The sequence below is a fragment of the Odocoileus virginianus genome, chromosome 3 (assembly GCF_023699985.2).
Source record: "Odocoileus virginianus isolate 20LAN1187 ecotype Illinois chromosome 3, Ovbor_1.2, whole genome shotgun sequence".
NCBI classification, from domain to species: domain Eukaryota; kingdom Metazoa; phylum Chordata; class Mammalia; order Artiodactyla; family Cervidae; genus Odocoileus; species Odocoileus virginianus.
Window position 1 is genome coordinate 25354033 of NC_069676.1, and position 24680 is coordinate 25378712.

The following is a 24680-nucleotide window of genomic DNA, read 5'->3' on the forward strand; positions in this document are numbered from 1 at the left end:
AGAAATATGGAAGGTATTTAACCTTCCAAATGTTATTAATTTGAGAAGCAAATGGATCCTCAACTTATTCCTCAGTTACAGACAACTTAGAAGCATATTCCTTTATATGTTGAATATAGTTTATATATTACGCCAAACTGTTGTTGATTTCTTTCACTAATAAGTATGCCAAGCTACTTCAGTTGTGTCTGACTCTTTGCGACCCCACGGACTGTAGCCTTCCAGGCTCCTTTGTCCATGGAATTCTCCAGGCAAGAATACTAGAGTGGGCTGTCATGCCCTCCTCCAGGGGATCTTCCCAACCCAAGTATCGAACCTGTCTCTCCTGCAGCTCCTGCATTGCAGGCAATTCTTTACGACTGAATCACAGGGGAAGCCCCCACTAATAAGCATAGAAAATCACTAATGTTGGGAGTCAAACCTAGATGATTGAAGCATTTGCCTCACAGATCAATTTTCTTTAGATACCTTATTATATTACATATTAAATAAAAACTTTTGCTATTTTAGCCCTTAAATTATAACTTGAAGCAACTCCTCCAGCTCAACTCCAGAAAAATAAATGACCCAATCAAAAAATGGGCCAAAGAACTCAACAGACATTTCTCCAAAGAAGACATACAGATGGCAAAAAAACACATGAAAAGATGCTCAACATCACTCATTATCAGAGAAATGCAAATCAAAACCACAATGAGGTACCATTACACGCCAGTCAGGATGGCTGCTATCCAAAAGTCTACAAGCAATAAATGCTGGAGAGGGTGTGGAGAAAAGGGAACCCTCTTACACTGTTGGTGGGAATGCAAATTAGTACAGCCACTATGGAAAACAGTGTGGAGATTTCTTAAAAAGCTGGAAATAGAACTGCCATATGACCCAGCAATCCCACTTCTGGGCATACACACCGAGGAAACCAGATCTGAAAGAGACACGTGCACCCCAATGTTCATCGCAGCACTGTTTATAATAGCCAGGACATGGAAGCAACCTAGATGCCCAAAAGCAGACGAATGGATGAGGAAGCTGTGGTACATATACACCATAGAATATTACTCAGCCATTAAAAAGAATTCATTTGAATCAGTTCTAATGAGATGGATGAAACTGGAGCCCATTATACAGAGTGAAGTAAGCCAGAAAGATAAAGACCATTACAGTATACTAACACATATATATGGAATTTAGAAAGATGGTAACGATAACCCTATATGCAAAACAGAAAAAGAGACACAGATATATAGAACAGACTTTTGGACTCTGTGGGAGAAGGCGAGGGTGGGATGTTTCAAGAGAACAGCATCGAAACATGTATATTATCTAGGGTGAAACAGATCACCAGCCCAGGTTGGGTGCATGAGACAAGTGCTCAGACCTGGTGCACTGGGAAGACCCAGAGGGATCGGGCGGAGAGGGAGGTGGGAGGGGGGATCGGGATGGGGAACACATGTAAATCCATGGCTGATTCATGTCAATGTATGACAAAACCCACTACATTATTGTAAAGTAATTAGCCTCCAACTAATAAAAAAAAATTATAACTTGAAATTGTTTAAGGTACTTCTATATTACTGAGCTGTATCACTTGAGCAAGCCAACTGAAATATGAAAATGGTTCTTTCCAGAATGATCACCATCATGATGGAATGTTTTCATCATTTGCTACTCATTTCACAGACTCTTGAGTATATCATTCTGCTTGGACATTGCATGTCTTAGGTTTGACTTACCATCTTTATTGTTATTTGTTGGTTTGCACAGTTCCTGAAAAATTTAATTTTTTAATATAATTTTTTAATATAAATGACTTTGGTTTTATCATCTTCTTTATTTTCTTTATTTTATCATTTGTTCAATACTAAAATAATATCAGAAAGCATATATTGTTGACTAAAACAGTAATGTAAGGATTAACATTCTGACACAGTCCTTTATTATTCATTGGATAACACCTGGCTTTGTTATCACATAAGTGGTATTGATTTAAGTGCACATTTCATAGTCTGTATCATGATTTATAATACAGTTGTTAGCTAAACAACAAGAAAAACAGAACAACAGCAAAAAGAAAAGTCTTCTTCCACAGTATGGGCTTTTGGAAGTATCTAAAAATGTTAGTCAAGTACTTCTTCTCCATATCTACCACACTTATACCAAGAGCTATTAAATAATATTAACATTAGTGGTTTTATTCAAATGTAAAGTGAGATATCTAGTAGTATAATTTTCAACACTCAAAAACAGTGATAGTATGTGACATCCCACAATCACATAACATAGGAGTTTTGCCAATATTCCAATCTGCTTTCTCTCAGAGGAGAATATTTTTCATTTAATTAGTGTATGGCTTTGCTTTTTATATTGCTATGAACAGCACAACTTTGGATGATGCCCCATAGTTTTGATTTTTTTTTTCCTTTGCCTCTAGTGACAAAATTCATAAATTTCACATTAGAAAGCTATATTTAGGATTTGTTATGTAAAAATTGAGTTGTTTTACTGGAAATTTCACTGAGTTCTGCTGGGAAAAATTGGAATAAACCCTATAGAGTTCATTCCTCCCAATGGGTCATAAGGTGCTAAGCACTAGTAGCTTATAGATCAGTTAGTGATATAGATATGGTCCTTGTCCTTGGAGAAAATACATATAATACTGTATTTTTAATAATGAACTCATGTGCTAAAAATTAAAATAACCTGGAGGTGCAGACATTACCATTGCCTTTTGCAGCTACCCCCACACTGCAGTTCTCTTAGGTTCTTCTGAGTAAGACTCTACAGTAACAGGACCTAATTTTTCCCAGAATGGTTGAAGGGAGTTCCCAAGTCTCTGTGTTTTAATTAAAATGAAACAGCAGTATTTCTCTGCTAACTTGACCCTGAAAGAGTTCAGAACATGCCACACCACAATATGCCAATGTGGCATATTGACTATTTTGAGTTAAAGGCACTTGGAAAACAGCAAATGAAAAAAAATGTTCTTTTTTTTTCCCCTTAAAATCAGGAGATGAAATTCCTTGTATGAAAGATGTCCTCTTTATACCAGAATGCCTGTAACAGTCTTATCATCAAGGATGAGAATATGAGATGACTGAATTCTATGCAGATTTTGTTAAAATAATTCTTATCTTTATTTAGCTTCTCCACATAGTTTTGTAACTTTTTCAAAATTGTCTTTCTTTGTTTAGCCTAATATAAAAGCAATTAGCTTTTGTCATTTATTTGGGTTTTCATGCCTTATGAAGCCTACTATGTCAAGTAAAACATGTATTAAATAGATTTGCATGCTTTTCTTCTTTCAATCTGTCTTAGGTCAATTTACTTTTCAGGGCCAGACAAAAAGAACCCTAAGAGATTAAAGGTATAAGTTTCAGTTCAGTTTAGTTTCTCAGTCGTGTCCGACTCTTTGAGACCCCATGGACTGCAGCACACCAGGCCTCCCTGTCCTTCGCCAACTCCTGTAGTTTTCTCAAACTCATGTCCATTGAGTTGGTGATGCCATCCAGCCATCTCATCCTCTGTCGTCCCCTTCTCCTCCTGCCTTCAATCTTTCCCAGCATCTGCAAGTTTATTGTGGGAAGATTGAGTACAAAAATGTCATAAGCCTGGGCTGAGTACCTGAGTTAGTTCAAAACCTACTTTGATGACTTACTGTGAATTTTACCTTTGGGTTTCCTACTATCATACTTGCTTCAGAGGGTAGTTGTAAGTATCAGTTACTCAAAAGTATACATTTCACCCTGTTTCACATATTCCCAAGAGGCTTGATTTGCTGAAAAGAGCTTAACTGATATGGAATTGTAATTCATTCTGATATTATATTTATTCATCTTGTAGAATTCCATGAGAAAACTGCAAAAATAAATATCACATGACATTTAATTTAGGTTTATGGCACTAATGTTACCAATGAAAAGATGTAATTGTTTTAATAAATAGAAGTTGGGGTAAAAGCAAAGCTGTCAGCTGACAGGAGTGTTGATTTAAGAAGGTGACATGCTTTTATCTGTATAGGACATTTACAAAAATTTAAGCTAACTTATTCTACAAATAAGGACACTGAGTCCAGAGATGTTTATTGACTGGAAGTCTCTCTCTGGGGCCAGCTTAACTCTGTTCTCCAGTCATAGTTATTAGGGAAGGCCTGTCTAGGGAAAAAGTTAAAGAAATGTAATTAGTACTCTACTGGAAATATTACAGAAATCAAAATTGCCAAGTGAACTTTGAAAAGTACTTCTGAATTTAGTAAAATTTATTTAGTTTTCATTTAGTTACCACTTTCTATGGGAGAGACATTTAATTCTTATCACATATCCAGATTCTCCCCCACACTTTCCAGCCCTCTTGCAGATGGGAAGGACCAAGTGATTCATTTGGCCAATAAATTAAGAGTAGAAGGGATATGTATCACCTCTAGGCTGAGACAGTAAAAGACATAGACAGCCTTTCAGCTTAATTCCTTTTGATGGAGATCTGGAAGGCATATGCAAGTTCATGATGTAAGCACTTCTCCTCACTGCTTGGCATGTGCGTTCCTGAAAAGCTTCCTGCAGAAGTGAGAAGTAAGCCACTGAGATGTCAGGGTTTGAATATTACTGCTACAATCCCTAGCCTAACCTGACCTATGTTATTTTATATTTTTCTTATGAAAGTTATATTAATCCACTGAAGGAAAATTCAGGAGTAAACAAAAGGGCTATCTATAATCCCACCACTCAGAAACCATCACTTGAAAAATTTTGTTGAATGTTCGGTTAGAAACATATATTTATTATAATATATATAATGCATATAATATAAAATATGACATGAAATATACATGTTGCATAATAAGAATTATGGTGATAATGAACATTTATTGAATATTTAATCTATTCATGCATTGTGCTAAAAGTCTTACATGAATTCTCTCATTGAAATCTTACAAAAGCCTTGAAAATACAGAGGTTTCTTTTTTTTAATTTTCTTCTTTTTTCATTTATTTTTATTAGTTGGAGGCTAATTACTTTACATCATTGCAGTGGTTTTTGTCATACATTGACATGAATCAGCCATGGAGTTACATGTATTCCCCATCCCGATCCCCCCTCCCACCTCCCTCTCTACCCGATCCCTCTGGGTCTTCCCAGTGTACCAGCCCCGAGCACTTGTCCCATGCATCCAAGCTGGGCTGGTGATCTGTTTCACCCTAGATAATATACATGTTTCGATGCTGTTCTCCTGAAACATCCCACCCTCGCCTTCTCCCACAGAGTCCAAAATTCTGTTCTGTACATCTGTGTCTCTTTTTCTGTTTTGCATATAGGGTTATCATTACCATCTTTCTAAATACCATATATATGTGTTAGTATACTGTAATGGTCTTTATCTTTCTGGCTTACTTCACTCTGTATAATGGGCTCCAGTTTCATCCATCTCATTAGAACTGATTCAAATGAATTCTTTTTAATGGCTGAGTAATATTCCATGGTGTATATGTACCACAGCTTCCTTATCCATTCGGCCCATTCTACAGATGAGTGAACTGAGTTTTAGAAACATTAAATGTGGTTCTAAAGATTACACAGTAGTAAACGGTATAGCCCAAACTGGAGTTCATTTATCTGACTCTAAAGTGGGGATTTAGTTACAAAAGTATATTGCCTCCAAACCAGATCATATTATACATACAATTTCAATCTACTTCTTTATTAACTATGTTATGAACCATAAATATTCCCAATAGCATTATTTATTCTCCTACAACATATTTTAATATCTGTAATGCTATAGTATTAAATAACTAATTGACCAGTCTTCTGTTATTGAATTCTTGGGTTGTTAAAATCTAAGGACATATTTGAAACTGAATCTTTGCATATAAACATGATTGTTTTCTTAGGATAAATTCTGAAACATTGGATTTTTGAATCAAAAAGAATACATGTGTATTATTTTCTTTATTGTCAAATTGTCCTGTACAGAGCTTCTTATTAATTTGAAATTCCATTTGTCCTGTATAAGGCTGCATGTTTTTCTAAAATGTTACTAACACACTGCCTCTTTTACTTAAATTTTCATTTATTTTTTTATTATGTGAAGTTAAACATTTTTCTAATGTTAATGAGTTGTTTGTATTCCTTTTTTATTAAATTGCTTATATATATTTATCCACTTTTTAGCATAGATATTAAGATATATTTTGAAAATAATTGTTTGAATATGCTGCTCTGGCAAGATCTTCTAGGAAAAAGGAGATATGAAGTTATAGTGGTATCAAGCTTTTTATGGTTATATAAACAATTTAGTTTTTGAATTTGTAGAATTATGATCTTTTAATTTCTATTTGTGGAAATGGAAAAATATTAAGTTGTTTTATAAGATTTATGCTGTGGAACACTCTCTAGCCATATGACTTTGATAAAAAAATTCAACATTTTTTCCAAATATAAAACACAGATATTGTATTTGTGAAGTACTATGAAGGGCTGTTTATAGCTACACTAGAGATAATACCTCTTAAAGCAATTTTAAATTACTGTAAATTTTAAAATATTATAAATTTTAACCTATGATTCCCATGTAGTATATTTCTCTTAGTTATGAAAAAGTCTAAATGATTTAGTGAAATTGGGCAATTTGAGGTGGAGGAAGGATAAAAACAAACATCAAACTTTGGGGAGAATATTGGGTAGACAGGTAACAAATATTCATGCATTATTTACCTTTCTTTCAATTGTATATTCATTTTTATTGCAGTCCTCGATGTTTTGCATATATCTATATATTTCCACAGATGTACACACACATGAAGAACATCTCTAATTAATTTAATAGTATCAAGAATGACCTCTTATTATTTGGCAAAGTGAAAGACTTTTTTTTTTTTTTGCTATGATTGTGCAAAAGGACTAGAACTTTAAAATCAAATATGCCATTTAAAAGTCACCTAAATATGTAAAGAATGTAGGCATCTAGACATAATTTTCAAAATGGTGACAATTTGCGCTGTTTAACTATAAGCCTCAGGTATTGACGTGGCCTCACATAAAGAACAAAATGTGTACTTGGCTTTTAGAACATATTTATTTGAACAAAATGCATATTATTTTTAATATCTCAAGGGAAATTTTCATTATTCTCTTTTAACAGCTTTTTGTGAGATATAATTGATGCGTAACATTGTGTAAGTTCAAGGTGTGCAATGTGATTATTTGATACACTTATATATTGTGAAATGATTACTATGCTAAGGTTAGTTAACTCCTCCATGACCTCATGTAATTACCATTTCTTATTTGAAGTGTGAAAATATAAGATCTACTCTCAGCAACTTTCAAGTGTTTAATGTGGTGTAGTTAACCATAGTCACTATGTTGTGATAAGTTTGATCCTTAGAAATTATTAATCTTATAACTGGAAGTATGTATCCTTTGACCAGCACCTCTCCACCTCCTTCGTATTCTGTTTCTATGGTGGTGCTTTAGTCACTCAGTCATGTCCGACTCTTTGATCCCATGGACTGCAGCCCACCAGGTACTTCTGTAAATGGGATTCTCCAGGCAAGAATGCTGGAGTGGGTTTCCATTTCCTTCTCCAGGGAGTCTTCCTGATGGAGGGATGCACATCTCCTGAACTGCAGGCAGATTCCACACCAACTGAGGTTCAGTTCAGTTCAGTTGCTCAGTTGTGTCCGACTCTTTTCAATCCCATGGACTGCAGCATGCCAGCCCTCCCTGTCCTTCACCAACTCCCACAACTTGCTCAAATTCATATCCATCAAGTTGGTGATGCCATCCAACCATCTCATACTCTGTCATCCCCTTCTCCTCCTGCCTTCAATCTTTCTCAGCGTAAGGGTCTTTTCCAATGAGTCAGTTCTTCCCATCAGGTGGCCAAAGTGTTGGAGTTTCAACTTCAGCATCAATCCGTCCAATGAATATTCAGGACTGATTTCTTTTATAATGGACTGGTTGGATCTCCTTGCAGTCCAAGGGACTCTAAAGAGTCTTCTCCACAGTTCAAAAGCATCAATTCTTCGGCACTCAGCTTTCTTTATGGTCCAACTCTCACATCCATACATGACTACTGGAAAAGCCATAGCTTTGACAAGATGGACCTTTGTCAGCAAAGGAATGTCTTTGCTTTTTAATATGCTGTCTAGGTTTGTCATAGCTTTTCTTCCAAGGAGCAAGCGTCTTTTAATCTCATGGCTGCAGTCACCATCTGCAGTGATTTTGGAGCCTAAGAAAATAAAGTCTGTCATTGTTTCCACTGTTTTCCCATCTATTGGCTATGAAGTGATGGGACCAGATGCCATGATCTTAGTTTTTTGAATGTTGAGTGTTAAACCAACTTTTTCACTCTATGAATTTAGCTTTTTTAGATTCCACATAAATGACATTAATAGATTATTTTCCTTTCTAAGACTGACTTCTTTCATTTAGTATAATACCTTTGAGGTCCATCCATGTTGTTGCAAATGACATGATTTGATTCTTTCTAGTGACTGAATAATACTCCACTGTGGGTATGTATGTATGTGTGTGTATAGGTGTATATCTGTGTGCCATTCTTCTTTGTCCATTTATCTGCAGATGGACACTAAGGTTGTTTCCATATCTTGGCTATACTGAATAATGCTTCAGTGAACATGGTAGTGAAGATATCTCTTTGAGATTCTGATTTCATTTCCTTTGGGTATACGCCAAGAAATGGATTCCTGGATAATGTGCAGATCTACTTTAATTTTTTTGAAGAACCACCTTTGTGTTTTCAATGGTGGCTTTGAAAACCACTAACAGTGGTTCCCTTTTTTCTACATCCTCACCAGCACTTATTATTTCCTGTCTTTTTTATCACAGCCTTTCCAGCAGAGGTGAGGTGAAATCTCACTGTGGTTTTTTGATTTGCATTTCTCTAATGACTTTTCTAATGATTCCAACCAGTAACACTGAAGAAGCTGAAGATGAACGGTTCTATGAAGACCTACAAGACCTTTTAGAACTAACACACAAAAAATATGGCCTTGTCATTATAGGGGACTGGAATGCAAAAGTAGGAAGTCAAGAAACACCTGTAGTAACAGGCAAATTTGGCCTTGGAGTAAATGAAGCAGGGCAAAGGTTGATAGAGTGTTGCCAAGAGAATGCACTGGTCATGGCAAACACCCTCTTCCAACGACACAAGAGAAGACTCTACACATGGACATCACCAGATGGCCTACACTGAAATCAGATTGATTATATTCTTTGCAGCCAAAGATGGAGAAGCTCTATACAGTCAGCAAAAACAAGACCTGGAGCTGACTGTGACTCAGATCATGAACTCCTTATTGCCAAATTCAAACTTAAACTGAAGAGAGTAGGGATAACCACTAGACCATTCAGGTATGACCTGAATCAAATTCCTTATGATTATACAGTGAAAGTGACAAACAGATTTAAGGGATTAGATCTGATAGACAGAGTGCCTGAAGAACTATGGATGGAGGTTCATGACATTGTACAGGAGACAGGGATCAAGACCATCCCCATGGAAAAGAAATGCAAAAAAGGCATAATGGTTGTCTGAGGAGGCCTTACAAATAGCTGTGAAAAGAAGAGAAGCAAAAAGCAAAGGAGAAAAGGAAAGATATTCCCATTTGAAAGCAGAGTTCCAAAGAATAGCAAGGAGAGATAAGAAAGCCTTCCTCAGTGATCAATGCAAAGAAATAGAGGAAAACAGCAGAATGGAAAAGACTAGGGATCTCTTCAAGAAAATTAGAGATACCAAGGGAACATTTCATGCAAAGATGGGCTCAATAAAGGACAGAAATGGTATGGACCTAACAGAAGCAGAAGATATTAAGAAGAGGTGGCAAGAATACACAGAAGAACAATACAAAAAAGATCTTCATGACCCAGATAATCACAATGGTGTGATCACTCACCTAGAGCCAGATATCCTGGAATGTGAAGTCAAGTGGCCTTAGAAAACATCACTATGAACAAAGCTAGTGGATGTGATGGAATTCCAGTTGACCTCTTTCAAATCCTGAATGATGATGCTGTGAAAGTGCTGCACTCAATATGCCAGCAAATTTGGAAAACTCAGCAGTGGCCACAGGACTGGAAAAGGTCAGTTTTCATTCCAATCCCTAAGAAAGGCAACACCAAAGAATGCTCAAACTACCGCATACTTGCACTCATCTCACATGCTAGTAAAGTAATGCTTAAAATTCTTCAAGCCAGGCTTCAGCAGTACGTGAATGTGAACTTCCAGATGTTCAAGCTGGTTTTAGAAAAGTCAGAGGAACCAGAGATCAAATTGCCAATATCTGCTGGATCACCAAAAAAGCAAGAGAGTTCCAGAAAAACATCTACTTCTGCTTTATTGACTATGCCAAAGCCTTTGACTGTGTGGATCACAATAAACTGTGGAAAATTCTGAAGGAGATGGGAATACCAGACCACCTGACCTGCCTCTTGAGAAACCTGTATGCAGGTCAGGAAGCAACAATTAGAACCGGACATGGAACAACAGACTGGTTCCAAATAGGAAAAGGAGTACGTTAAGGCTGTATATTGTCACCCTGCTTATTTAACTTATATGCAGAGTACATCATGAGAAACGCTGGGCTGGAAGAAGCACAAGCTGGAATGAAGATGGCCAGGAGAAATATCAATAACCTCAGATATGCAGATGACACCACCCTTATGGCAGAAAGTGAAGAACTAAAGAGCCTGTTTATGAAAGTGAAAGAGGAGAGTGAAAAAGTTTGCTTAGCTCAACATTCAGAAAACTAAGATCATGGCATCTGGTCCTATCACTTCATGGCAAATTGATGGGGAGACAGTGGAAACAGTGTCAGACTTTCTTTTTTTGGGCTCCAAAATCACTGCAGATGGTGATTGCAGCCATGAAATTAAAAGACACTTACTCCTTGGAAGGAAAGTTATGACCAACCTAGATAGCATATTAAAAAGCAGAGACATTACTTTGCCAACAAATGTCCGTCTGGTCAAGGCTATGGTTTTTCCAGTGGTCATGTATGGATGTGAGATTTGGACTATGAAGAAGGCTGAGTGTTGAAAAATTGATGCTTTTGAACTATGGCATTGGGGAAGACTCTTTGAGAGTCTCTTGGACTGCAAGGAGATCCAACCAGTCCATCCTGAAGGAGATAAGTCCTGGGTGTTCATTGGAAGGACTGATGCTGAAGCTGAAGCTCCAGTACTTTGGCCACCTCATGCAAAGAGTTGACTCATTGGAAAAGACTCTGTGCTGGGAGGGATTGGGGGCGGGAGGAGAAGGGGACGACAGAGGATGAGATGGCTGGATGGCATCACTGACTGGATGGGCATTAGTTTGAGTAAACTCCGGGAGTTGGTGGTGGACAGGGAGGCCTGGCATGCTGTGGTTTTTGGGGTCACAAAAAGTCGGACATGACTGAGCGGCTGAACTGAACTGAACTGAACTGAATGATTAGTGATACTAAACATCACTTTTTGAATCTGTCAGCCATTTCTATGTCTTTTGAGAAAAATCTTAGTTTCTCTGCCCGTTTTTCAGCTGAATTATTTGGTTTATTTGCTGTGTTATTGTTGTTGTTCAGTCACTCAGTTGTGTCTGACTCTGTGACCTCATGGAAAGCAGCCTGCCAGACATGTCTGTCTTTCAGTTTCTCCTGGAGTTTGCTCTGTGGGTTTGTGTTAATTCCCATATATACATTTCAAATATAACCCCCTTATTAGGTATGTATTATGTAAAATTTTCTCCCATTTTGTAGGTTGCCTTTTCATTGTATTGATGTTTCTTTTGCTGTTTAGAAGCGTTTTCATTTAATGTAAGGCCACTTAGTTATTTTTGCTTGTGTTGTGCTTTTGGTGTCATTATATATATCAAAAAATGCCAAGATCAATGTCCAGGAGATTTATTCTACATTTTCTTTGAGGAAAGTGTATGGCTTCAGGTCTTATGTTTAAGTTTTTAATCTATTTCTAGTAAGTTTTTGTGAATGGTGTAAGAAAATTATCCCGTTTCATTCTTTGGCATGTAATTATTCAGTTTTCCCAGCATTATCCATGAAAGGCTATCCTTTCCCCACAGTGTATTCTAGACTTGCTTATCAAATATTTGTTGACTACATACATGATAGTTTATTTCTGGGGCTCTTGATTTTGTTCTGATTAATATCTATATATCTATTTTTATGCCAGTACTATTCTGTATTTGTTAATACTGGCATAAAAATAGATACATAGATACGGATTTCCAAGGTGGTGTATTGGTAAAGAATGTACCTGCCAATCCAGGAGATGCAAGAGACACAGGTTAGATCTCTGGATCTGGAAGATTCCCTGGGGAAGAAAATGACAACCCACTCCAGTATTCTTACCTGGAGAATTCCGTGGACTATGGAGCCTGGTGGGCTATAGTTCTCTTGGGGTTGCAAAAAGCTGGACACAAGTGAGCACACACACACGAGCACACACACACACACACACGGGAGCTGGTGGACTATGGTCCACAGGGTCACAGAGTCGGACACAACGGAAGTGACTTAGCACACACCCGTATATGTAGGAAGATCCCCTAGAGAAGGAAATGGCAACCCACTCCAGTATCCTTGCTGGAAAATTCCATGGACTGAGAAGCTTGGCAGGCTGTAGTCAGTGGGTTCACAAAGAGTCGAACATGATTGAGCGACTTAACTGTCTTTCTTTCTATGTTTATATACACATACACACACACCCCCCTTTGTGGTATGTTTTGAAATAAGGAAATGTGATACCTCTGGCTTTGTTCTCCTTTCTCAGAATTGCTTCGACTGGGCTCTTTTGTGGTTCCATACAAATTTTAGGATGGTATTTTCTATTTCTGTGAAAAATGACATTGGAATTTTGATAGGGATTACATAGATTCTGTAGATGGCTTTGAACAGTATGGGCATTTTAGCAATATTAATTCTTCCAGTCCATGAGCACAGAATATTTCTCCTTTGGTTTGTGTCTTCTTCCATTTCCTTTGTCCGAGTCTTGTAGTTTTCAGTGTCCACATCTTTCATTGTGTATGCTTAGTTGATCAGTTATTTCCAACTCTTTGTGACCCCACAGACTGTAGCCCACCAGGTTCCTCTATCTGTGGGATTTTTCTGACAAGAATGCTAGAGTGGGTAACCATTTCCTCCTTCAGGGGACCTTCCTGACCCAGGGATCAAAACTTCATCTCCTGCCTCTCCTGCACTGGCAGGCGGGTTCTTTACCTCTGAGCCACCTGGGAAGTCCCTATGGTTCACCTCTTGGTTAAACTTATTCACAAGTAGTAGCAGTCACCTCCACCAGTCTTTACTAGTTGACTTTGGGAGAAGCTGCATTTCATGAGTCTTGCTAGGCATACTGAATCTTTCTCAGATCTTTTATGTATGTTGCACACTTCCTACTCCCTTTTGTGTTAGAATTCTTAAGATTGTATGCCTTCTCTCAACTCTGCAACATACCAGGCTGGGTGCTGAGAGCCGCCTTTTTGCTTTCCCAACGGTGGTGCTGAAGCTCAAATTTGTGTTCTCTCTCTAGCTCACAAATTTGGTCCAGCTTTCTGCACGTGTCCCATATCCATCTACCTGCTAAAGATTGCTTTTGCTACCGTCAGGAGTGCACACAGTGAGCCAGTCACAGGGTCGAGGTATTTATGACTGAGGCACACAGAATGCTTGGATGCTGTGGGCCAACTTGAGGGATCTGCATGCACCAGGTCCTCAGTGACTTGGTGGTTGCCTCTTGAAGGAGTCCTCAATACAGTTAGTAGGATCTGCATTCCTTCAATTTGCTTCAAGAGTCTTATTTGTAGTTTTCCCAGGGTTTTCCTGCTCCCCAGTCATGCAGCTCATGACTCAGTACTCTGAATGGGTGAGAGAGAAATAGGTCTCTTTGGCAATGTCCTACACAGCTAGAGAAGCTAGGCACTCACTCATGTGTTTGCACTTTACCCTGTGGGAGAAATCGTAGGCTGAGAAAATCTTTTTTGGAACTGAACCATGCTGTCTTGAAGGGGGATGACCTTTCCAGTACATCCAAACACATTGTTTTCCTCCAATTTTGTGCTGAAACTTCTACATTAGCACTTGGACTCCCCTGAAGCCTCTCTTATCTTTGGGTTATTGTCTAATACAGTGTTCTCTAGGAGCTCCCAGATCATTGCCAAAAGGGGCTGGAGCTGCTTCATAGACCACTGCAGCGTCTCTCAGCGGGACCAAGGTCTGAATGCTTATTATCTCACACATGAGTTAGCAAGATACGTCCTAGTCCTTTAGCATATGGTTCTGTATACTGTAGTTCTCACAAATGCAGTTTTATCTGTGGATGGACGCCAAAATATTATTTTTGAGGGGTGAATATAAATGAGAGATTTGTTTTTCAGCCATGTTGCTGAAGTCATTTTGGAAAGTTGTTCTTGATTACAATCTCAGTGGTACTATATTCAATATGATAGGGAGTGTCACTTTAACTTAAAATTCAGTTTGGCCAAACACTGGTATGTTTGCAACATTATTTGGCAATTCTTCTGGTATATTTTAAACCTGATCAACTTATAGACCCTCCAATTAATTTTGCTTCCAAGGGAAAAAATGGTGATTTTTCAAGATAAATTATAATCAAAACTTTGAAATTGTACTAGCCATTTAGTATATGACATTTGTAAATGATATTTATTATCATTGCCCTAAAGCAATGCTCTTTTTATAAATAAAAACACAAAATATAGTTTCTATACACAGGATGATGCTTCTCTAATACTGCATTCTATGAAATGTCTGTATTATTTGTAACTGTTAATTCCATATTATGTGGTATATTTTCACTTAGGATTAACCTTGTTTGTGAGTATGAGGAGTATTTTTTAAATAGTTCTGGCCAGCAACAAACAATCTTCTAAATATCAATAGTTACCCTAGATTTAGATATAGCCTCTCAAAGGGAAAGAAACGTATGAATCTTAGGTCTTCGTTACATCTCATGCTTTAAGAGAAATTAATGCTATACTTTCCTGACAATATATCAATTCAGTATAACATGTTATAGGGCATTTAATTTAGTAACTTTTTCAGAGAGATGTAATGGGCTGCATTTGAGATAAATACAATCTCCAAGACAACCAGGTTTTGCTACTGATATACTTATGTTTTGAATAGCGAAGAGCCTGTAATTAGTAACACTAGGATTCAGTAAAGAATGTCAAAATCAGAACTCACAGAAAGGAGAGGTAGAGGTTTCCATAATGCATATACTTGGGTAAATTGTCTATTGGAAAAGTATGAAAAACAAGGATAGGAAACAAAATAGAAAAATAAAAATCGAGAACACTCCAGTATACACATTTAAACAAAATGATTTAATGAAGCTACTGAGAGGGAATGAGAGTAGAGATCAAGTATCACTGTTCATTGTTTTGTGGTTCACAGTCACTCAGTCGTGTCTGACTCTTTGTGATCCAATGGACTGCAGCATACCAGACTTTTCTGTCCTTTACCATCTCCCAGAGCTTGATCAAACTCATGTCCATTGAGTCTGTGATACCATGCAACCATCTCATCCTCTGTCATCCCCTTCTTCTACCTTCAATCTTTCCCAGAATCTGGGTCTTGTCCAATGAGTCAACTCTTTGCATCACGTAGCCAAAGAATCAGAGCTTCAGCTTCAGCATCAGTCCTTCCAATGAATATTCAGGATTGATTTCCTTAGAATTGACAGGTTTGATCTCCTTGCAGTCCAGGGGACTCTCAGGAGTCTTCTGTACACCACAGTTCAAAAACATAGATTCTTCGGTTCTCTGCCTTCTTTATGCTAATTGTCTAGAAAACCATTTTAATGACTTTTTATTCAGAGTGCTGAATATGCATCAGGTGAGGGTACCTGTGTAGCAAACAAAGTGCATCTCATATTTTCTTAAAGAATTTCATAATCTAGTGAATGAGGTACAAATAAATAAAACTTGGAGCAATAAGAGTTATGGCAGAAAGTTTATCCTGAAGGACCTAGAATGATTGAAGAGAATAATGTGATCTGCCTTATGCTTTAGAAAAATCACTTTTGTGACTGTGTAGAAGTATACTGGGGAGAGAAGAAAGGAAGAAGAAAAGAAGGAAAGTAAAGATGAGGGTTTAACATAGGGTAAAGGCAGGAATCACAGAGAAAGAAAATGCATTGTTAAGTATATCAAAGGTAGAATTGACAAAATGTTGAGGTGGAGTGAATGCAGGGGAAAGTGAGAAATCTAAAATGACCTTGAGACCTGTTGGGAAACTAGCAATATGGTGGCGTAAGTCTCCAAAATAGAGAATTAAGATTTGTGAGTTATAGGGGAAGGCCATATAATTTCGTTCTGGCCAAGTTATGTTGGAAATGTTGTCCAAGTAGTCTTTTTAGGAAGTGATTATATGTGCTGACAGCTTAAATAAAATGCTGAGCTGGAGATGTAGAGGATTATCATGAGTGTGTCAGACAAATCAGTGTGCTTTCATTAAAAGAGAACTGAAGGTAGAATAATTACTATGCAGAAACAGATAGAAACAGCTGGTTTAGAACTCAGCTTTCAAGAAACGAAGATTATGGCATCCGGTCCCATCACTTCATGGCAAATTGATGGGGAAACAATGGAAACAGTGAAAGACTTTATTTTCTTGGGCTCCAAAATCACTGCAGATGGTGACTGCAGCCATGAAATTAAAAGCTGTTTGCTCCTTGGAAGAAGAGCGATGACCAACCTAGACAGCATATTATAAAGCAGAGACATTACTTTGTTGACAAAGGTCCTTCTGGTCAAAGCTATGGCTTTTCCAGTAGTCAGGTATGGATGTGAGAGTTGGACCATAAAGAAAGCTGAGCTCTGAAGAACTGATGCTTTTGAGCTGTGGTGTTGGAGAAGACTCTTGAGAGTCTCTTGTACTGCAAGGAGATCAAACCAGTCAATCCCAAAGGAAATCAGTCCTGAGTATTCATTGCAGAGACTGATGCTGAAGCTGAAGCTCCAGTATTTTGACCACCCAATTCGAAAAACTGACTCATTGGGAAAAACCCTAATTATTGGAAAGAATGAAGGCAGGAGGAGAAGGGGCCAACCAAGGATGAGATGGTTGAATGGCATCACCAACTTGATGGATATGAGTTTGAGCAAGCTCTGGGAGTTGGTGATGAATAGGAAAGCCTGGCATGTTGCAGTCCATGGGATCACAAAGATTTGGACATGACTGAGTGACTGAACTGAACTGAACTGAGAAACACATAGATGAAAAGGATCTCACGAATTTCAATAAGTAGAGGTACAAGGAAGACAAGTGGTGAAGCTGTTGGACATTCACAGAGGAGAATTCCAGGGGGAAATGGTTAACATTTCAAATGCTACAAATAAATCTAGAAAGTGCTTATTGGTCTTTACAAGTGACAGATCATTGCTGGGCAGGAAAGGACAATTTTAATAGAGAGGTGGGATCTGTAATGATATTTAGTTAGTAAAAGAATAAAAGTGAGAAAATAGAAACAGCAGGGTGATTATATTCAAGACTCTTAGAGATGAATGGAGGAGACCAGAGGAAGTCTTGGAATTAAAGGGGAATTTTTATTTTCTAAAGATAACAAACACAGAAACATGTTTATAGATTGATGGAGATAAAAGGCAATCTAGAGAAAGAAAAAGTGAAGGGGAAAAGATGAAGGAAGGCATGAGATAACGATATAAAGGGGATAAAATGGAATTCACTGGAGAGTCTGTGAAAGTAACTATGGACCAGCAAGAGGGTGAGACCTCTGAGGTGGGCAAGAATGAATTTGAATGCACACATATTAAAGTAATATTCCTGTGTATGGTGCTAGGGAAATGGTAGAAGGCTGAAGTAGATCTCTATTTAGGTGACTGATAAAATATAGTTTCAAGTTGTGGTTAAAGAGAAGTACTGCCAAGGGCAGAAAAAGTCACTATTTCAGAATGAGAAGATGAAAAAGAGAGGAACATAACCTATTTCTTAGAACTAGAACTAATGGGAATAGTTTTTCCCAAGATAGGAGCCTAGAGGCTGTCCTGAAAATTCAAAATAGAAATAACCAGGAAAATAAATATAATAGATGCCATTATGAAGCACTTCTATGTGTCAGTCACTCTATTAAATAATTTAAAAATAAATGGTTTCTGTTTTAATCCTCTTAATGACCCTAGTAATTTGGTAATATTTTCTATGTTTTCCTGATGATAAAATTAAGGATATATTAGTTAAATGACTTGTCCAAATTCACACATGTCTGAAGTGTTACAATCAACCTTCTGAGTAACATCTGTCATCTGTCTCCAAAGGCTGCACTTCTGAATAGAATTTAATTTTACAGACAAAGAACTGCTAAGGACTTTAGACTTTGTCTGAGCTGACTGGATAACAAGATAGGATCTATTTTAACTTAAAATTCATATAATTCTAATTTATATGATTTTTTAAAATTCTTCAGTAATCTTTAACTCAGATGGTCATACTGAAATCAGATTGATTATATTCTTTGCAGCCAAAGATGGAGAAAATCTATACAGTCAGAAAAAACAAGAGTGGGAATTGACTGTGGCTCAGATCATGAACTCCTTATTGCCAAATTCAGATTTAAATTGAAGAAAGTAGGGAAAACCACTAGACCATTCAGGTATGACCTAAATAAAATCCCTTATGTATATACAGTGGAAGCGACAAATAGATTCAAGGGATTAGATCTCATAGACAGAGTGCCTGAAGAACTATGGACAGAGGCTCATGACAGTGTACAGGAGGCAGTGATCAAGACCATCCCCAAGAAAAAAGAAATGCAAAAAGGCAAAATGGTTTTCTGAGGAGGCCTTACAAGTAGCTGTGAAATGAAGAGAGGCTAAAGGCAAAGAAGAAAAGGAAAGACATACCCATTTGAAGGCAGAGTTCCAAAGAATAGCAAAGAGAGATAAGAAAGCCTTCCTCAGTGATCAATGCAAAAAAATAGAGGGAAACAAAGGCATGGGAAAGACTAGAGATCTCTTCAAGAAAATTAGAGATACCAATGGAACTTTTCATGCAAAAATGGGCACAATAAAGGACAGAAATGTTATGGACTTAACAGAAGCAGAAGATATTAAGAAGAGGTAGCAAGAATACACAGAACTATACAAAAAAGATCTCTTGACGCATATGACCATGATGGTGTGATCACCCACCAAGAGCCAGACATCCTGGATTGCAAAGTCAAGTGGGCCTTAGGAAGCATCACTACAAATGAAGATAATGGAGGTGATGAAATTCCAGTTGAGCTATTTCAAATCCTAAAAGATGATGCTGTGAACGTGCTGCACTCAGGATGCCAGCAAATTTGGAAAACTCAGCAGTGGCCACAGGACTAGAAAAGGTCAGTTTTCATTCCAATCCCAAAAAAACGCCATGCCAAAGAATGCTCAAACTACCACATAATTGCACTCATCACACATGCTAGCAAGGTAATGCTCAAAATTCTCCAAGACAGACTTCAACAGTATGTGAACCGTGAACTTCCAGATATTCAAGCTGGATTTAGAAAAGGTAGAGGAACCAGATATCAAATTGTCAACATCCACTGGATCATCAAAAAAGCAAGAGAGTTCCAGAAATATATCTACTTTTGCTTTATTGACTATACCAAATCCTTTGACTGTGTGGATCACAACAAAATGTGGAATATTCTTCAAGAGATGGAAATACCAGACCACTTTGTCTGCCTCCTGAGAAATCTGTATGCAGGTCAAGAAACAACAGTTAGAACTGGACATGGAACAGTGGACTGGTTCTAAATAGTGAAAGGAGTATGTCAAGGCTGTATATTGTCACCCTGCTTATTTAACTTACATGCAGAGTGCATCATGCGAAATGCCAAGCTGGATGAAGCACAAGCTGGAATCAAGGTTGCCAGGAGAAATATCAATAACCTCAGATATGCAGATGATGCCACCCTTAATGGCAGAAAGTGAAAAAGAACTAAAGGCCTCTTGATGAAAGTGAAAGAGGAGAGTGAAAAAGTTTGCTTAAAGCTCAACATTCAGAAAACTAAGATCATGGCATCTGGTCCCATCACTTCATGGCATATAGATGGGGAAACAGTGGAAACAGTGAGAGACTTTATTTTTTTGGGCTCCAAAATCACTGCAGATGGTGACTGCAGCCATGAAATTAGAAAATGCTTGCTCCTTGGAAGAAAAGCTATGACCAACCTAGATAGCATATTAAAAAGCAGAGACATTACTTTGTTCACAAAGGTCCTTCTAGTCAAAGTTGTGGTTTTTCTAGTATTCATGTATGGATCTGATGTTTGTACTATAAGGAAAGCTGAGTGCTAAAGAATTGATGCTTTTGAACTGTGGTGTTGGAGAAGACTCTTGAGAGTCCCTTGGACTGCAAGGAGATCCAACCAGTCCATCCTAAGGAAATCAGTCCTGAATTTCATTAGAAGGACTGATGCTGAACTGAAATTCCATTACTTTGGCCACCTGATGCCAAGAACTGATTCATTTAAAAGACCCTAATGGTTGGAAAGATTGAAGGCAGGAGGACAAGGGGATAACAGAGAATGAGATAGTTTGGATGGCATTACTGACTTGATGGCCATGAGTTTGAACAAGCTCCACGAGTTGGTGATGGACAGGGAAGCCTGTTGTGCTGCAGTCTGTAGGGTTGCAAAGAGTCAGACAACATTGAGTGACTGAACTGAACTGAATCTTTATCTCTAACCTTGAGTATGATAAACTGATTGAAGGAAGAAGATTCAGTGTAGGAAAAAATAATGGGAGAGAAAGTTACAAACCCAAGAATCCACAGTTTAATAAATCTCTCCTTTTTTAAAAAACTGAGGAAAGTTAGTGGAATAAATGCTGAGCCCCGATGGTTTTCTATGTGACTGTTGCCCTTAAAGTTAGCTTTAGCTTCTTGATGGGTCTATTTACTTGGAAATATCACAATTCTGAGTTTTTGTTTTTTTTCCAGCAACATTCTCCTCATAATTCTTAAATTCCTTCATTTAATTCAACATGTTATAATTTTTCCATTCTTTGCAAATTTTAAATTTTTGAACAAAATGGCTGTTCATAATCCTTAAATTCCTTCATTTAATTCAACATGCTATAATTTTTCCATTCTTTGCAAATTTTAAATTTTTGAACAAAATGACTGTCTGATAATAATTCTCCTTAAGAAAGTTGGCTTCAAGAATAAAACTGAACCACAAATTATTTTTAAAGGTAAAGCACATTAGGTGGTTGAATCAATATTAGAACCTACAGAGCCTGTTATTTTTCTCCGTTTTAATGACACAACAGTAAGTAAGGTCAAGTCCCAGTACCTTAACTTCCAGTTCAGAAGCTTAATAGACAACACAGTTATTCTAATCATGATTTTAAGAATCACAATCAAAATGACAAATCCTCGCATTATTTGACCATGTTTGCAATTGATTCGGATGTTCCTTGTTAACACTGGGAGGCCACCATGTGTTCTGGGCACTGTTTGTGGATCTGTCCACCTGATTAGTTTGTGTTCTCTCTAATAACCCTGATAGCACTGAACATATGTTGTGGGCAAAAGCTGTCAAGCAAAAAAATGAAGTTAATCCCATCTATCTCTGTCATTCTTAATATGCATTCTTATTCAACTGCTGAACAAGGTGGTGAAAGATTTGGGTTATTATACTTTTAGTATTTTCACATGTGATAAAAATAGTCTGATGAATCTGAAATGACTAGAAGGAAATCATAAAAAATGACCACTCATTTTCCTCAATTTAAATTCATAGCCTCAAACACTATGGCTAATAATTAGCTGTAGCTAATGAAACAAGGCACATGTAATTGACAAGGGCATACCAAAGAGGCATACTTTATCATTTTCAGATACAATACACTGTGTATGCCAGAATTTTATAAAAACAAGAAAGCTTAAACAAAGCAGGATCTACCAAAGGAGAGGGGAAAGATTCATTTTAGAAACACACAGTAGCTTTATAAATTCTTTATATAATTTTTTAATGTCCCTGACATTTTTACTAATGTGTTTAAATGAATGTTTACCTAAGCAACATCATTCTCCTGTCCTTTTTGCTAAACGTTCCCCATTAACCACGTGTTTCATCTTTGGATTTAACAATCTGGCAGTAAACAATTCCAGAATAGTGTGTTTTGCACACAGATTTACTCAAGCACAACTGTCAGAATCACCTGGGGCTGCTGAGTTCTCAGTACAGCTGGTTTGTTGTAAATCAATTATAGTCGTTTCCTAAGGATTGTGAATCACACTTGAAAAATGTGTTTTTATGTGTCTTAATTTGACTTCGGTAAACCTCTGCAGGATTATAGAGACAATGTAGGGTTTTATGATGAGTCTGAGATAACCTTATTAAAGAGCTAGGATATTTATTATTCATGTCACGTCCACACTACATGAGAAGCTGTATTATGAATAACTTATTCACAATCAACACTGATTTCACAACAGTTGAAACCAGCATCAGTACCAAGAACAATACGGGAGAACTAAATTTATTTCATTGTCACCTGCAGAAACAAACTATATGAAAGGTAGCTCAATTGTTTAAAAAATGAACTGGATAATAATGCTACAATGCTCCCCCTCCCCAAACATAGCACCATGTTAATCATGTTGATTTCCTTAAAAGCATATTTTAAAATGCCAAATGTGTCTTGGCTATGGTACATTAAGAAAATATTAATATTAGGATGATGACATACTATGGCTTTTACTATTTTGGAGAGTATGAAAATGACAGCACAGGTATTTCCCCTAACCTATAATGTAGGATTTTAAGGAAAGAGGGAAAATGATAAACTAAAAGTGAATAGATTGCAAAGTAATACTGGCACAGCATTCAGCGTGTACAAAAGCACATAGAAACTTATGTTCAGAGTAACCCTGGAGAATCATTTAATTTTACAACCTGAGAAGGCTATGAGAGGCAGAATGTTGAACAAGAAAATTACAGAGTACTCAGGGTGAGTAGTCATCTACTTCAAAGAGTTAAGCACCAATATTTACGAAGAATCTCTGTTCCCCTTCTTTTCTTTCATCCATTGTCTTTTTGTAGCAAGGAATGTCTGAAAGGATGCTGGCAAAAGCAAATGGAATGTTCTTCTAGCTAGTGTTCTTGACCTGACTTTCTTATCAAGTCATCTTTATAAAGATGTTACTACTGTTTAGTGGTAATTTTAATTGCATATTTTATTCCAGTGAAAGATACAGGAAACATAATTCTTTCTTTAGGCTTTATCAGGATGCCTTTTAAAAATAACTGCAGAAATGGATTATTTACTATAGACTTAATGTTTACAGTTAATAAACAGGACTACATGCCAAAGGAATTTCATAGGTTCTCTACGAAGGTAAGGAGTCATCTTGGCATTATTACATTTATAAACATAAATGTAAATGTTCTTTTATTAGATTCTTATTCTAAACATGAAAAATAATATATTTAAATCCAATATTGCATTTTAAAGGACTTTGAAGCATTTTAAAATTTATGGACTCAATAGATACATTATATTCTCTTTTATCTGAGGTAAACTCTGTTCATATTCTGAATATATTTTAAATTTAATGATGCACAAGTAATAATGACCTCAGGAGTCTGTTCACTTTCTTTTGACCCAAGGATTAGGGGCTTGAGAAACTTGAATTCATGATTTTACATGATCCATGGGAAGCGAAGAATTAGTAGTTGAGAAATTTCACCATCTTTAAAGGGAAGATATATCTATGGAAGCTGTTCTCTAAGAGTAATTTAGGAACTTTTGTTAGGTCCATTTATTCTTTTAGGTTATTAAGAAATCAATTGGTAAGTAGCCACTGTAGTATAATAAAATTTTCTTTTATAGCATTTTGTTAAATGTCAACATTTATATTAGTGTTCATCATTATGATCTTTCTGTTTCAGTATAAAACTGTCAGAATTAATTATTATAGAGCTCAATTTTACTCTTGGACCATAAATTCAAGAAAACAGTGACACAGTAACAACAGGGTTATTTAAAAATAGGATATTTTCTAGGTGTTTCAGTAATACTGTTTAAATCTTGCCCTCAAATCTTTACTGTCCTATGGTCTTATATATTAAAGACTGTAATAAACTTATACTAAATATCAAGGGAATATTATGATAAAATGTTCTTTCACAATAAAGATTACATTTGCACATATGGAATTAGAGCTATTAACGTATGTAGATTTGATAAACAATGCTGAATTTTTGTTTACTGTTCCTTATAATTCTTCAACTGATAGTAATGCCCTGGACCTAGCATCAGGACAAAAGTCTTTCCATAACTCTTGATTCCTCATCCCCATATCCACAGTTCTTTTCCCTTTCATAAGAGCACTAACTTCTATTTCTTGGTTTTAGTCTTCAATTATATTTTAATATTTATTGCTGACTTTTTTCTTTTATGATTGTCTCTGTTGACCTTTATAAATCATGTGCATTTTTTTTTAGCTCATTATTTCATCACTCTGTATCAGAACTTGTCTTAAGTTTTATGTCTAGTTTGGCCTAGTCTTGGTTTTACTTTTGTCATCTGTGAAGATAACACTATCTAAATCCAATAAAGTCTTTTGTTTGCTTGGTGTTCTTTGAGTTTGTTTTGTTCTGCTTTTTATTCCTTGTAAGTCCAGGTGCTTTTCTTTGTCATTT

The 24680-nt window shown here is 36.8% G+C and overlaps 1 long non-coding RNA gene across 1 annotated transcript in view; it reads right to left on the reverse strand.

Annotated features, from left to right (window-relative positions):
* Window positions 1-4217: 4217 nt before the first annotated feature.
* LOC139032205 (uncharacterized) overlaps window positions 4218-24680 on the reverse strand; it is a 35357-nt gene continuing 14894 nt past the window's right edge. The window contains exon 2 of the long non-coding RNA XR_011484728.1: window positions 4218-4547. This is a non-coding gene — a long non-coding RNA (uncharacterized lncRNA). The remainder of the gene's footprint in view (window positions 4548-24680) is intronic.